Source organism: Chelonoidis abingdonii, chromosome 3 (assembly GCF_003597395.2).
Source record: "Chelonoidis abingdonii isolate Lonesome George chromosome 3, CheloAbing_2.0, whole genome shotgun sequence".
Lineage (NCBI taxonomy): Eukaryota > Metazoa > Chordata > Testudines > Testudinidae > Chelonoidis > Chelonoidis abingdonii.
The window spans coordinates 105,766,319-105,779,980 of NC_133771.1; positions in this window are offsets into that span (position 1 = coordinate 105,766,319).

The window sequence follows — 13,662 nt, forward strand, 5'->3', positions numbered from 1 at the left end:
GTTTTCTGCCCCATCAGGCACTGTGCTCTCAACACGGAAGTGGGAACTATGGGATAGCTGAGGAACAGCTACCCACAGTGCACCGCTCCTTAAATCGATGGTAGCCTTGGACCATGGACGCAAGCAATCGATTTTGTGATCGCATTGTGGACGCGCAAAACCGATTTTATAACATCGGTTTTGTAATATCGGTTTAAACTACTTCAAAATAATCGTGCAGTGTAGACGTACCCTCAGGAACAGAATTTCTGGTATAGGAAGGAAGTTAAGCAATCTTCTTACTGAACTCATACCAGAAGTCTCCATGCACACAGATGAAACGAGGCTGTGGAAAATGAACTAAATCAGTTGGACAGCTTAAGATAATTCTACCAAGAGTGTGAAAGTATGAAACAATAACTTAGTTCAATAAAAGTTTGTTCTTCCTAAAGCACACATTAGTGTGCAAGAATCGTTGTAAATAAATGGGTAGAACAGCTGGATGCAGTGGTGGATCATTTAAAATCTGTTCTAGGTAGCGGCAGCTCCATTAAAATCTGCTCTAGGGGGTGCCCTGCCAGTCCCTTCGAGGGTGGCAGTCAGGCAGCCTTTGACGGCGTTTCTGTGGGAGCTCCACATATTTGGCAGCGGGTATGCTGAAGCCGCGGGACTGGCGGACCTCCCGCAGGCGCGCCGTTGAAGGCAGCCAGCGTGCTGTGCTTGGGGCAGCAAAAAAGCTAGAGCCGCACCTGGCTCTGGGACAGTGTTTTGGTGTTAGAAGAATGACAGCTAAGCAAAATCATTGGTGAGAGGGAGCAGCAATCCATTTGCTATCATTCTACATACGTGGTCTGCCATAACTGGTCCATACAACTTCTCCGCCAGAGCTTTCTAATCTTTACTTAATGCAAAAATGAAATCTGGAAATCTAATACACAGGGTGTTACACAACTTCCTTTTTTTTAATAGAACCCACAGACCAAATCCAATAATAGGACATCAACTTTAGTGTCCTCACTCATCTGTAAAGCAGTGATTCAAATAATTACTAGTAGTTTAAATAAATGTGATAGAATGGCTATTAGGTGCATTTCTTTTCCATCCTAGCAAGTATAGACTTTATTAAAATTCCATCACTTTGGGATGTATTATGAGAAGAAAAGCAGGCCACATTAGCAATGGAATGTTTGAACTAAAATGTTTTAAAATCATAGTCATGCAGGTAAACTGGAAATAAAATGCAGGCGAATGGAAGCCCTTACTTGTGTGCCCTAGATACTTAAGAAGAAGACAGGAGGAGCTATGTCAATACAAATTTTACTTTGAGGGAAATATAGGCATCTACTATCTGGCCTGCTGAATATTTTCAAATTAAAAATCAAAGTCCGATGATGTCACTGATATCACCATTAGATTACTGAAACTGAAAGAACTGTAAATATGTAGTTTTCACTGTTAATTTGCTTTTTCGTATTTAACTCAGTTTGGACTATGAAATTACTGGACTTGTCTAGTTCATTCTTCTTTACGGTCAGTGTCATTTTCTGGTTCTCCTGTGCTAACAAAACTTTACAGGGGAATGTTTAAATCCCTCATTATGGAAAAAAACCTAAAACTGACTAGTATATTTTCATTGTCCAAGCTGAGGAAACTTCAAAAAGTAAACCAGCTGCATAAATAAGTAAACTTGATGTTTAATATTCTTTCAGATTTAATACTCCTAGGTGGATCAGAACACTGGTAAGGGCTTCTACATTATTTTTTAATTCGAAACTTCCCTTTCATTCAGAGAATCATCATATGGAATAATGTATTTTAGAACTGTACATAACAGGTCTGTAATCCTACTGAGCTACTCTAAATGATATTGTGAACTATAACAGCATAGCCTGAGTAGTTTATTAATGTCAACAAACTCCCAGATGAAATTACAGTCTTATATGCATTGTTTAGTTGTGTGCTATTCATTATAACACGTCAAAGATTATGGTCTATTAAATATACAGTTGAGAATTTAGTTGACACACAATTGCTTAAAGACCAGAAGTAATCTAACATTGAATTGGATAGCAATTTTCAGTGCAGGATTCAATTCACTCCTTAGTGTATTTTAAAGCAAGCTTACAGGATGTAAGAGGCTTGGATCTGAGCCCCGTAAAGAAAATAATATTTGAGGTTTGTTCTTGTGATGCCTCCTCCGCTGCTCTTCTGTGGTCCTTCATCCCAGGGGTACTTCAGTGAAGCCAAACAACCTCGGAAGAATGCTAAAGCCCTACCCTCCAGCATCTTCATTAAATAAACTAAGGATGGCAAATTTATGATTGGATTTGCAAGTGTTTACCTATGTGAGTCATTTATGACCCACTGATGTCAATTTGACTGTGTGCATGAGTGTGGACTACTGGTATGAGATTTTTAGGATCCTTGTTTTGCCTAACCGACTTGGGTGTGGCTGTTGTTGCGTTTGTATTCTCATGAAAAGAGATGAGAAATAAGGAGCAGAGAGTGGAAAGAGAGGAAGAGTATAGTAAAAAAGGAGCAGAGAGTGAAAACTGGAGACTGAAGGAGCTGAGAGAAACATTCCAAAGAAAAAAATACATACACTAAAATATATATCCCTATTTAGGATACCCACTTTATTTATCACCCTCTTAGCCTGATCTCAGTGGGGGGTTCCACTGTGTTAGGCAATGTAGGTACACATAGTAAGGGACAGTCCCTGACCCAAAGAATGTATTAGCTAAATAGATGGGACTCATAAAGGGTGTGAGGGAAAACAGAGGTACAGAGAAGTGAAATGACTTGGTCAAGGTCTCACAGCAATCGGTGGCAGAGTCAAGACCAGTTTAGTGCCCTATCCACTCAGCCATTTTGCCTCTAGTTTGCAGCTTTAGGGGTTTTTTTGTTTGATGGGTCCACCCTTAGTACAGAGAACCCCTTCCCCCCTAGGCTAGAAAGAAACTAAACAAAAACCCCAACAACTGGCTTCCTTTTGTTTTTGAATGAATTCACCCTTGAAAAAAACATGGAGTTAAATTTATATGGAATAAGCTTCTGTGAGTTTGAATTAGTATGAACACCCAAAATAGTTCAAAAGGTTTGCACTACTTCAAACTCCACCAGATTCATCCATGTGTAATTTAAACAGATGGCCCCTACCATGTTTGCAGGAGATATAAAAGCTCTATAGACATATAGGAATGGCATGCTAAAAGCAGAACAAGTTAGATATGGGGAAGTGGTGAGTGATCTGTTTGAATTCGGGACAAGAAAGCAATTAATAAGATGACTGGAAGAGTTCAACAGGGAGTATGGAGGAGCTATAAGAGAAGCATGACAGAACAACATACAATTTGGTATCTCCGAAGTGTGGTGCCACAAACATGGTGGTAAGATCATAAAATGTAGATTTCTATAGATATAACTCAGTGTTACAGAACTAAAAGCTGTATTTCATGGGCTGGCTGACCCTGGGAGACAAGCTAGTCTAATGACTTAGCAGCTATCCCTCAGAGTCCACTGATGAGCTGGCAAAGTAAGGGCTTATTAGTCACCCCAGCTGGGTGTAATGGGGCCTACTTAGAAAGACTGACTTTCCCAGCTGTGGGGGAGAAGTAGGCAGAGCAGTACTGAAACAGAGTTTGGAAGTCAGTAAAGGGAGGAATAAGAGGAGTTAACCAGGGGGAAGACACTGAGGAAGTCAGGCTGAGGCACTTACAAAGAGCAGAGTAGGCTCTGGAGGAGACTTGAGATAGACCCTAAAAGAAGCAGTGAGATGATCCTTAGAAGCAAAATGCTGTAGCCTCTGGCTAAGAGAGGCTGTAGGGAATCCATTGGAGAAAGAAGTAAGATAAGAAAAGCTCTGCCCAGAAGAAGGAGGCAGGAAACAGAGGACTTCAGGAGAGCCTGAGCAGGGCAGAGAAGCTATTAGTCTGGGTATTTGATTTGGACTTTAAATTGGATGTTTTTGTTTAATTTGGCTGGAGGGTTGAGCCATAGAAAACCCAGAGAGGGAAACTGGAAAACACCCTGCCTAGAACTGGCCATTGCAGCCAATGAAGTGGCTACCCACAGGGGGCAGCATGAGAGGGCAAGTCCCTTGCAACACCCCATCAGGGCACAAGGAATGCTCTAGAGGTATGTAAAGTACAGCAATAATAGTTTCTGTTTAAATAGCAGAAAAATTACATGCACACTGGACACAAGTGTACCTTTAAAATCCACAGTGCAGTTAAGAGATTGTGAATTTCTGTAGCACACTCTACATGTCTCTGTAGTGGAGATTTGTGTATCTAATGCTGTAAATCCCTCTCCTATGCCCCACATGATGCTTGAGTCACTCCAGTTTGCTGCTGTCTGTAATCACAATCATGAGCAGTTGCTACCACCAGCATATGCAGATTCTTTGAGCTGCTGATGTAGTGTCTCATTTCCCCTTACCTTTGGATTGTTGCTGCCTTGCATGGAGATGGCCTACTTAAGGCTCTTTCACAGGTGCAGTGCTGTCTTGGTGGAGAAAATAGGGCCTGCCTTAGGCAGAATGATAGGTGAAGATAGCTGGGCCTTCTTAGTTATAAGAGGAGGGACCAACTCCATCTGTTTGGGGGAGAATGCAGAAATCATTACAGCTTTGAGCATGTGTTGAGATAGAGGATGAGGATTTTGAACTTCTTTGGTTCAGTCAGCAGCTCTGCTGTTAACCTACCATATAACACATGGTGAGTCATATCTCTTCACCATCACTCAGTTCACAACTCTGTTAACTGGTATAACAATATTTCCTTTTCTCCCAGGGATGCTGTCAGTCTTAATTATTTGAGATCCTCCGATGAAAGGTCCTAGAGAAATGTATAGTATTATACTGTCTCCCTGATACCAGTGGCAGTTTAACGTGGAGAATGCATTCAGAATATGCAGCAGAGAGCTATGCTGATGAGAAGAGTGGTGTTGCCTTGAGTCAACTGCAATCTGTAACTTCCTTTTTGAGGCTTGAACTGGCCTATAGGGGAGTGTTAAAAGATCCCAGATCTAATTCACTATTTTAATAGTGTTGTCATTTGGAGCATCATCTCTTTTCCTACTGTCAATGCCTTTTGCTTTAAAAATGTATGTTTGGAATGTTATTTGTGTGAATCCAAGAAATCTCAAAGCTTACAAACATTTTCTATGTACCCTAAGAGGATTTTCTATGTATTGATCCTAAGAGCTACCTGAATGCCAGAGGGCAAGGGGCTTCCCTGTATCTAATAGTGAGCCTCAGCTGGCCTGACCAGCTGAGAGTATCCCACCTCGCTGTTATAATTGGTATCTAAAAGGTGTTATGTAAAGTAGGATATGAGAACTGGTAACGCAATGGTGAATATTATTGTGTGGTGAAAGTATCATGGGTGTGTGTGGGGTGTTCATCCCAGAGAGGATTAGAAGCAGTTAAGGGGGACAGGCTGCACCTCAAAGAGGACCCAGGGAGTAGGGAACTAATTGGAAGCAGGTTCACCTGTGCAGGAACAGGCAGGGCCTGTATAAAGCCAAATGACTGGTGGGAAAGACTGCAGGAAGGCCTCTCTCCCTAGAAAGAGGAGGGAGATAGTACTCTTAAGTAGGGTGGCCCAGGAAGAGCAGGAAACAGTGAGGGCTGGGAGAATAAAGCCTAGAACTTCAGAGGTGAAGGTCCCTGGACTGGAACCTGGAGTAGTGGGCGGACAGGCCTGGCTTCCTCTACTGGCCTCTGGGGAAGTTGCCCCATCAGGACAGCACAGAGAAGACTGCCTGGGACTGTTTGCATAGAAGGACTCTGAGTAACCCCAGAAGGGGAAAACACAAATAATGACATGACTGGAGAGCTGAAGAGGTCATTGCAGTTCCTGGAGTGAGGCAGGTCTGCAGGGTGAGGATGATGGAAGAGGCACCACCTGAAAGAGGTGCACTGACAGGCTGTGCTAATTCCCAGAATGACCAGCAGGAGGAGCCACTGTGGCGAGTGGATTCTGTGACAGGGTGATATATTGCCAGCACATTTTGTAATTTTTCATATGTTAATGTTTGGCAGATAGGACTTAAGTCATCCCACCCTAGACAAAAGAAAGTGGTTCTGCCTGCTTGAATGTGTGTTCAATATAAATTGAGCAAAGAGGCAAATTACATAAAAGGATGGTTTTGTTAAACTGTCAGACTAGGGGGAGTGGAGATACCTACTTGACTAGCTTGATGGCAGATAGATGGAGAGAAGACAGCACAAAAAAAAAAAAAAATGTCAGCTCCCTAGTGGACACAGCAAACTGAGCCAGCAGGAGGGCTTCCTGACTCTGAAAACAAAGAAATGTTGGGGATACAAGTGCAGAGAGAGCATATGAGAGAGTGCCATTTTGCATCCTTCACCTGATGAGAGAAACCAATAGCTCTGTGCTCTTTGTGGATCCTGGTTAGTCATGCTGGAAGTATTGTGGTGAGAAAATTAGTTAAAGCCTGTTGTACAAGTTTTGTTAGGATAGATTTTAGTCATAGAAGCATATTTTTACGTTTGTAACCATTTCTGGCTCAATTCCTTCTACATTGTATCACTTAAGACTAAGTTTATTAACAAAGAACAGGTATTTGTTTTATTACACAACCATCTCAGGGCAGTGTTTCAAACTGAAGAGTAAAATCATCAGACAAACTGAGTGGTGCTACGTACTGTCTCTTTAAAGGAGCAGAAATTTGATAAGGTTGTGTGAGTAGGAGCTAAGCATTGCAAGGGAGACTCAGGGCTGGAGGGACTGTTGGGTGTCATCTTGGAAGGAGTAACCAGCCTGGTAGAAGCCAGGGTGAGGTCTGTGCTGTCAGCAGGCTGCTAGTATCATGGCTTCGAGCCAAAACTGCACAGCACAGAAGATCCCAGGTTATAGGGCAGGTTTTGATGCTTTGGGGTTCACCCAGACCTGGAAAGAACTGCATCTCTGCCCCATCCACAGTCACTTTTTGCAACAGTGCTGAAAATAAAACCAAGCACTAATACATTTTGCCACTTTGCCAACCCCTTCTGCTCATGCCTGCTTGCACTTGGGGGTGTGCCCCCTAAGAGGGCTAGAAGTAGCAGGTGAGAGGGTTAAATAAGCTACTTAAACAATTTCCATCCTGCTGCTACTTTATTTTAAAATCCCTGGATTATTCACCAGCAGGACAGCTTATTTCGTGAAGCTGTGGGGTCCCCCCCCCAGCATGGTATTTGTGGAAGGAGAATTATTCCCACATAATAGCAAATATTGTAATCAAGTGTGAACTTCATGTTTAATTGTAATAGCTAGCAAAATATAACTTAACAGCAAAGTGTGCTGAACTTGTAACAAAGAGCCCCTTTTATTTGAGCAGGAATATGGATGCTGCCCAAGTGTATCCGCATGGTTCCAATTAAGTGGAAGAATGTTTAATGTAAAACTCAACTTGATGAAAATGACTGAAGTTTCTGACAAACCAATAAATTAGTCTAGAAAGCTGTGCATATACAGTACAGTCAGAGGAGCGACACCCATTGGATCGTCAATTTTGGTCAAGTCTTCCTGTTCTTTTATACTAAAATAATACTGTTGAAGGAATTCAGTTTCTCTGCAGCTGTAAACATAAAATAGCATGCTGAATGCAGACAAATGAGACTCTGAATTTATTTCCTTAGACACTTCACAATTTCCAGGCTGAAATTTTGAGAAATGTAAACTGTGTGTAAGGGGTGAGGAGAATGTTGATTGTTCGTTTTTTTTTTTGTTTTTTTTTTGTTTTTTTAGTCAAAGCACCACAAAAATCCAATTAGTAAACCTGAGTGTTTATTGATTGAGATCTGGATGTATAATTCAATCAAACAGCCATTAGTGACACTGAAGTTTCCAAAGAGAAGACTTCAGACTACCCAAGGTCCGTATCTCTTGGTCAAGCACTGTTGTTTTTGTGATTTAAACTTGAAGTTTTTGTTTAGCTCCAGGAGTGTCAAGACAAAATTGTCATCTTAGATATAGCTCACTATATCCAAATTAATTTCCATTACTTTAGGCTTTTCATTCAGCAGTTGACATTTATCTATCATAGCCGTTTTAAAAGGGTCAAATTCTGAACTCAACCCAAAGGAGCTAATTATCTATGGCTGTTGGTATATTTTACAGAGTAAAGCTGTGGGAAGCCGTTTAGTTTTACATACTTTATTAAATAAATATTTGACTTCTGAATGTTTGAGGAAGAACTTTGAATAAGGGGGGAATTTCAGATAAAAATCCAGAGTATGTTATTAGCAGAATCTGGCCTGATATGTCCTAGTCCATGTGATCATAATGAGATGGCGTGTGTGTTTGGAGCAATGAGGTAATTCATTTTTAATTACTAATACAGTTTACTTGGTCTTGGAGAACATTAGTATAAGATGTTCCCAATGCCTTGAAGATAAAACTAAGATCTAGACAGCTAAGTGTGGGGGAGTCTGGGGGGAAGGGAGAGGGAAATCTGAACAACTATACTGTATGATATCAGGTGGTGCAAACTTTTTTTTTTAACAGTGATTCATGGTGTATAAGTTCTAGTACATGAAGGAAGGCTAACAGTGACTGGGATCTGAAATATACTGTGCCTGACAGTATCAGAAACTAGGTATTTCAGGAGATGGACCACATATCTCATCCATTATGGCACTTGCAGTTTTGCAGGATTTGGTACAGTGAGAAGTATTGCCTAGGGCAGGACTGCAGGATTTGGCCCTTCATTATTGTTGTATATTTATATTTGTACTCACTGCTGTCCATCCTGTAGGAAACTAGAACAGTCTTCAAAGACATGGCTGCTCCTGCTCACGCTCTCTTGAGCAGGCAGACCTTGCCTAAGGCTGGCATTTGAGAGTGGGAAATAGATGGCTTTAAGAAAAGTTGCTGTTGGAGAAAATAATTTTTCACCAACAGCAACGTTTCTTAAGTGCCCTACTGAGCTGGTACAGCTAACAGTGTTGCTACTTAGCATTCTTAGTGCTTTTTCCTCTTCAAGATACTTTATAAACATTAGTATTAATGTAGCATTCCCATTTTACAGATGGATAAGCGGAGACAAGGTGAAGTTAAGTGATTTGCTCAAGATCCCAGGAGTCCCTTTTAGACTGGGGAAGAACACAGGAGATCCTGACTCCTAGGCCTTTACTCAAATCAGTCCTTCTCTCAACCTCTCTGCTAGTCCTGAATCTGATCTTTGTGTCTATTGCTGCAAGATTTGGGTATCTTCATCTTAAAACCTCTAAGTGTATATATGGGTGATGCCATAAGCAGTAGAGAGGAATTCATTTGGTCGCCTACCTACCAACAGCAAAGATGGGTATTTTAGTATCTCCATATTCTGTATCTTAGCTGGACTAGTGCTGCAAACCAGCACTATGACAGGAAGGATAACTAGTCCTATTAAGCTCAAAGCCCTCTCCTGATGTTTGTCATGTGAACATATTGGCATAGACCCCTTCATTTCTCCTTGTGCTTGAGGTTTTGTGCTCACATAACGATGAAGTGCAAGTCATTTGTGATGAGAAACTCACTGGAATCCCCACCACCCACTGATCCTTCTCCCCCTCTATCACCTTTGCTAGGATTGTTATCTTTGGTGTCATTGAAAATGTGCAAGAGACCACTGGCTGGCCCGCCAACCAGCTCCTTTCATTCTGGGTTTTGAGCTGGCAAAGTGGGCCTATACCCTGCAATCTTTTGCCTACATGTCCCCCTCACTTTCCCACTGTAGTGGAATTGTGAAACTCTTCCCTTTCTGCTGCTGTTGCTACTACCCGTGTGTACCTCACTGTGCACCTAAGCTGTCACTGAAAGTACCATGGGTCAGATTTATTTTTTGTAAAGGTTTTTAGGAGCCTGTGGATGCAGATGGAACCTGGTGGGATTTTCAAAAGATATATCTAGGCACCTAACTCCCCTTGTCTAGGTGCCAGATTCCCATTGAAGTCACTTCTGAAAATCCCACTGGGCACCTAGCTGCATTTTTAGGTGCCTACAGATCTTTGAAAAACTGGCTCTATGTGCTACAGGCAGTGCATACTTATGTTTGTTCCTTACAGGTTGGAAAATGTCCATAATACTAATATTATCAGTGCTTATCTTCTTATAAGCACTGTCATTAATGACAAATAAGCCTGTTGCTGTTTGAGGGTTAAATTATGAAAGAGTAAGACTTTTAAAGCAGGGTAGATAAGGTTCAGAAATTCTGCCTAGAACTTCAGGGAATATTACTTTCTTACCTGTTACCTGGAGTCATCCTTGTAGGATGACACTGCATGGGACTGGAGAAGAGCAAAAGGCTATGGACTGGCAAACAGCAAATAAAATCCAGTTTACTGATAGTGTGGTGATTCTTTTGGCCAGAGAGGAAGCACAAACTCATGGTTATGACACCAGACCTGCACTCGGAAGATGAGGGTTCAATTCCTGGCCTGACCAAAGGGTCTAATTGATTGAGGCTTGCACTTTCAGAGTATTTTAAGGGGATGATGTGCTCATCTCCCATTGCATTCCAGTGGGATTTTGGTATCCAATTTTAGGCTCCTTTTGAAAAATCCACCCTTAATTTCTGTGCCTCTTCTCCCACCCCCGGCTGCAATCTGTAAAACTGGGATGATGATACTTCCTTTGTCTTGTCTAGTTAAACTGTAAACTCTTGGGTCAGGTGCTGTATATGCACATAAACTCAATAGGGCCCTGATCTCAGCTGGGGCATTTAGATGCTGCTCTAATATAAATAACAATGATTACTATAAATTACACTCTAATCCTGTTCAGAGTCTGTTTAGCTATTTCTATTCCTCCAAATGTGACTAGCACCTCTTTACTCAGGTATATTGCTAAAGGCCCTCCTTTGTAAATGTTATTTGTCTTACAACTCGGACAGACAAAAGAAAAGCTGGCTAATGTGCCTCTTCCTCTGTCCCTGACAAGATCTGGTTACACTTTGACTGCAGCAAGCCAGGTTTCTCTCACCCTCACAAGGCCAATATATGAACAAATTCTCTAAAAGCAAAACTCTAAATATGTTTGCTAGAAATACTGAGCCACTTGGTCTTGTGACCAAAGCAAATCATTCACTTGAGGAGGACATGAACGGCTTTGACTTCCTATATTGGGAAATCCAATCTGTCTAAAGCTTGAAAATATTCTCTAGAGGCTGACATCTGTGGGTCAGTTCAAAGTTACTTGTGCTCCCACTTGTCTGAGTGTTCTCTTGACTTGTAACTGTAAGTTACAGTCAGCATTTAAGTTTCAATTTTTAGGCTCCAAATGGGATTTATTATTACTACTTCTTTTGGCCCTGATTTTCCTCTCCTCCCTGTCCCCCTCCCCCAGTAGCTTTACCAGTTCAAAATTCTTCTTCAGGTCACTGTTCTGGTAACAGAAATAGATTTAAATGTACATTTCCTCTAAGTCATTGCTGATTTTTAAATATATCTGGGCATGCTGTTCAGTATTCTCAGTATCTTAATAGCTCAAACTATAAACCTAGAATGCTCAGGATTAATCCCTATAGGATATTAGTCTGTACTGAGCTCCTGCAGTATTGTTTTAAACAGAACCATCACTTGGCCCTCTTCTGTTTCTAGGTCAGTCAAATCAAGCAATATGGTATTCCCTAAAGCCACTATTAGAAGACAATACAATGGGAGAATATACCATATTTGCACTTTCTGTGGATGAAATATCAATGTTCCATTTACATAACCTGCTACTAGACCCTGAAAATGTAGTTGAGCTGAGATTCTTTTTTCTTTTGCGCTTTAACAATATTTTGACAAGATTCTGTGTAACACTTTAACCTCTGTCCACTTGCATAGTCATGGTGTAAGGGAAGATGGCTTTCTAATAAGTTAAAGGTCTAAACTCAGACCCCATATGTGGCATTGCAGTACCTTGCTACTAGATCCCTAGACATTAGGCTGTCCTTTGTGTGGATATCAAGTGGGGAATTAATACATTTGGGAGCTGTTTCTTAAACTTCCTTTCTGTCTCCTCCATTGTGACTACTGGTCAACTCCAGGGGCATCAAGCCAATGGCAGTATGGCTGCTGCAGTGAGGGCAGGAATTATCCACTGAGCTTGAGGTTCTTTTCCTGCAATGCTGTGAAATGTACAAGGTTGAAACTTTTGCCCCTGTGAACTTCCCCAGTGCTCTCTGCGTCACTGATACTGCTATCGACTTGGTGCCCCAGTGGTTGCGCGTTGTTTTACTTTATACAAAGGTTAATATTACAGCTTTGACACTATTCACCTGCAATGATTTAGTTAGAAAATGGCTGCTTTCAAAACTGAAACTTTTTTCATATTAAATTGCTGAAATCTTCTGCAACTTCTCTAAAACCTAATTTAATTTCAATGTTACTGAAATGTTAAAATCTCCTTTTGGCAAGGAAACATGAGATGTCTGTAACTTTGATTTTAAAACTGTAATAAAACAAACATGGAAACTCTCTCCCACAAATACCATTTTGAACCCTGTGCAATGGAAACTCCTTTTGAAAGCTCTATATCTTCCAACCAGATTTAGGTAAGGGCTTTGTGGAATACTGCTGGCTTATTTTTAAACCATGCTCCCTGATTTAAGTATGGGGCATATGACTTGTTCCATGCTTAACAGCTGCACAAAGGAAAGAGGCTGGGCAAAATTTCCCAGTGTGTAATGGACCATTTTAACATCTGAGATCTAAACAAGGTGATGACAGACTATTTACACACTTACACATCAGGAGAAAGGGATGCAGCTTTTTTCCCTCCCCCCCATTCCTCTCACAAAAAGGAAGTGGTATAGCTTTTCATCTTGATGAATGGGTTCCTTTTAAAAAATGCTCATTCCCTCACCCCTTATTAGGAAACATATCTAACCTTCTTTAATATCCCACGTTAGATCAACTTCTTGCACTGAAATGAGTCAAATTTTGTCAACATGCTCGTTTCAAAAATTTGCTTTGTTTCTTTAAGTGGTAAACTTAAACACAAATACAAGGAAATACTTCTTCACAAGGTAAAATTCACCCCCCTCCCCCATGCAGAAAAGAAGACAAGGCCTTTACATCAATTTAGCCCTGTCCTGGTGATTCAGATTGTAGACTTCTTTGAGATGTGTTGCTCATATCTATTCCATTGTAGGTGTGTGTGCTCACCACATGCACTGGTGCCGGAAGTATTTTCCCTCAGGGGTCCATAGGGGCTGGCTCTGGAGCCCTTTGGAGTGGTGCCTATATGGTGTGGTATAAGGGATGCCACTGGCTCCCCCTCCCACCTCAGTTCCTTCTTACCGCCAGTGATGGTGCTGGAGCATCTTCTTGATGGCTTCTCATACTCAAGTCTGTTGATCTGAACTTTTCTCTGTACATACACATCTACCCTGATATAACGCTGTCCTTGGGAGCCAAAAAATCTTACTGCGTTATAGGTGAAACCGCGTTATATTGAACTTGCTTTGATCCGCTAGAGTGCACAGCCCCTGCCAGGCTTCAAACCCTGAGACTGCTGTTTTTAAAAAAAAAAAAAAAAAAAAATGCCCATCCACGAACCCCATAGTAGCTGTTTTGAGGAGCAAGACCCATATCAGCAACAAGTGTCATATCTGTAAGGATTTCAAACCTCTGACTAAAACGGAGTGGGATATATATCTCTGGGTGTTCCTTATAGAATCCGCACCAGAGCTGTCCAGGTCAGA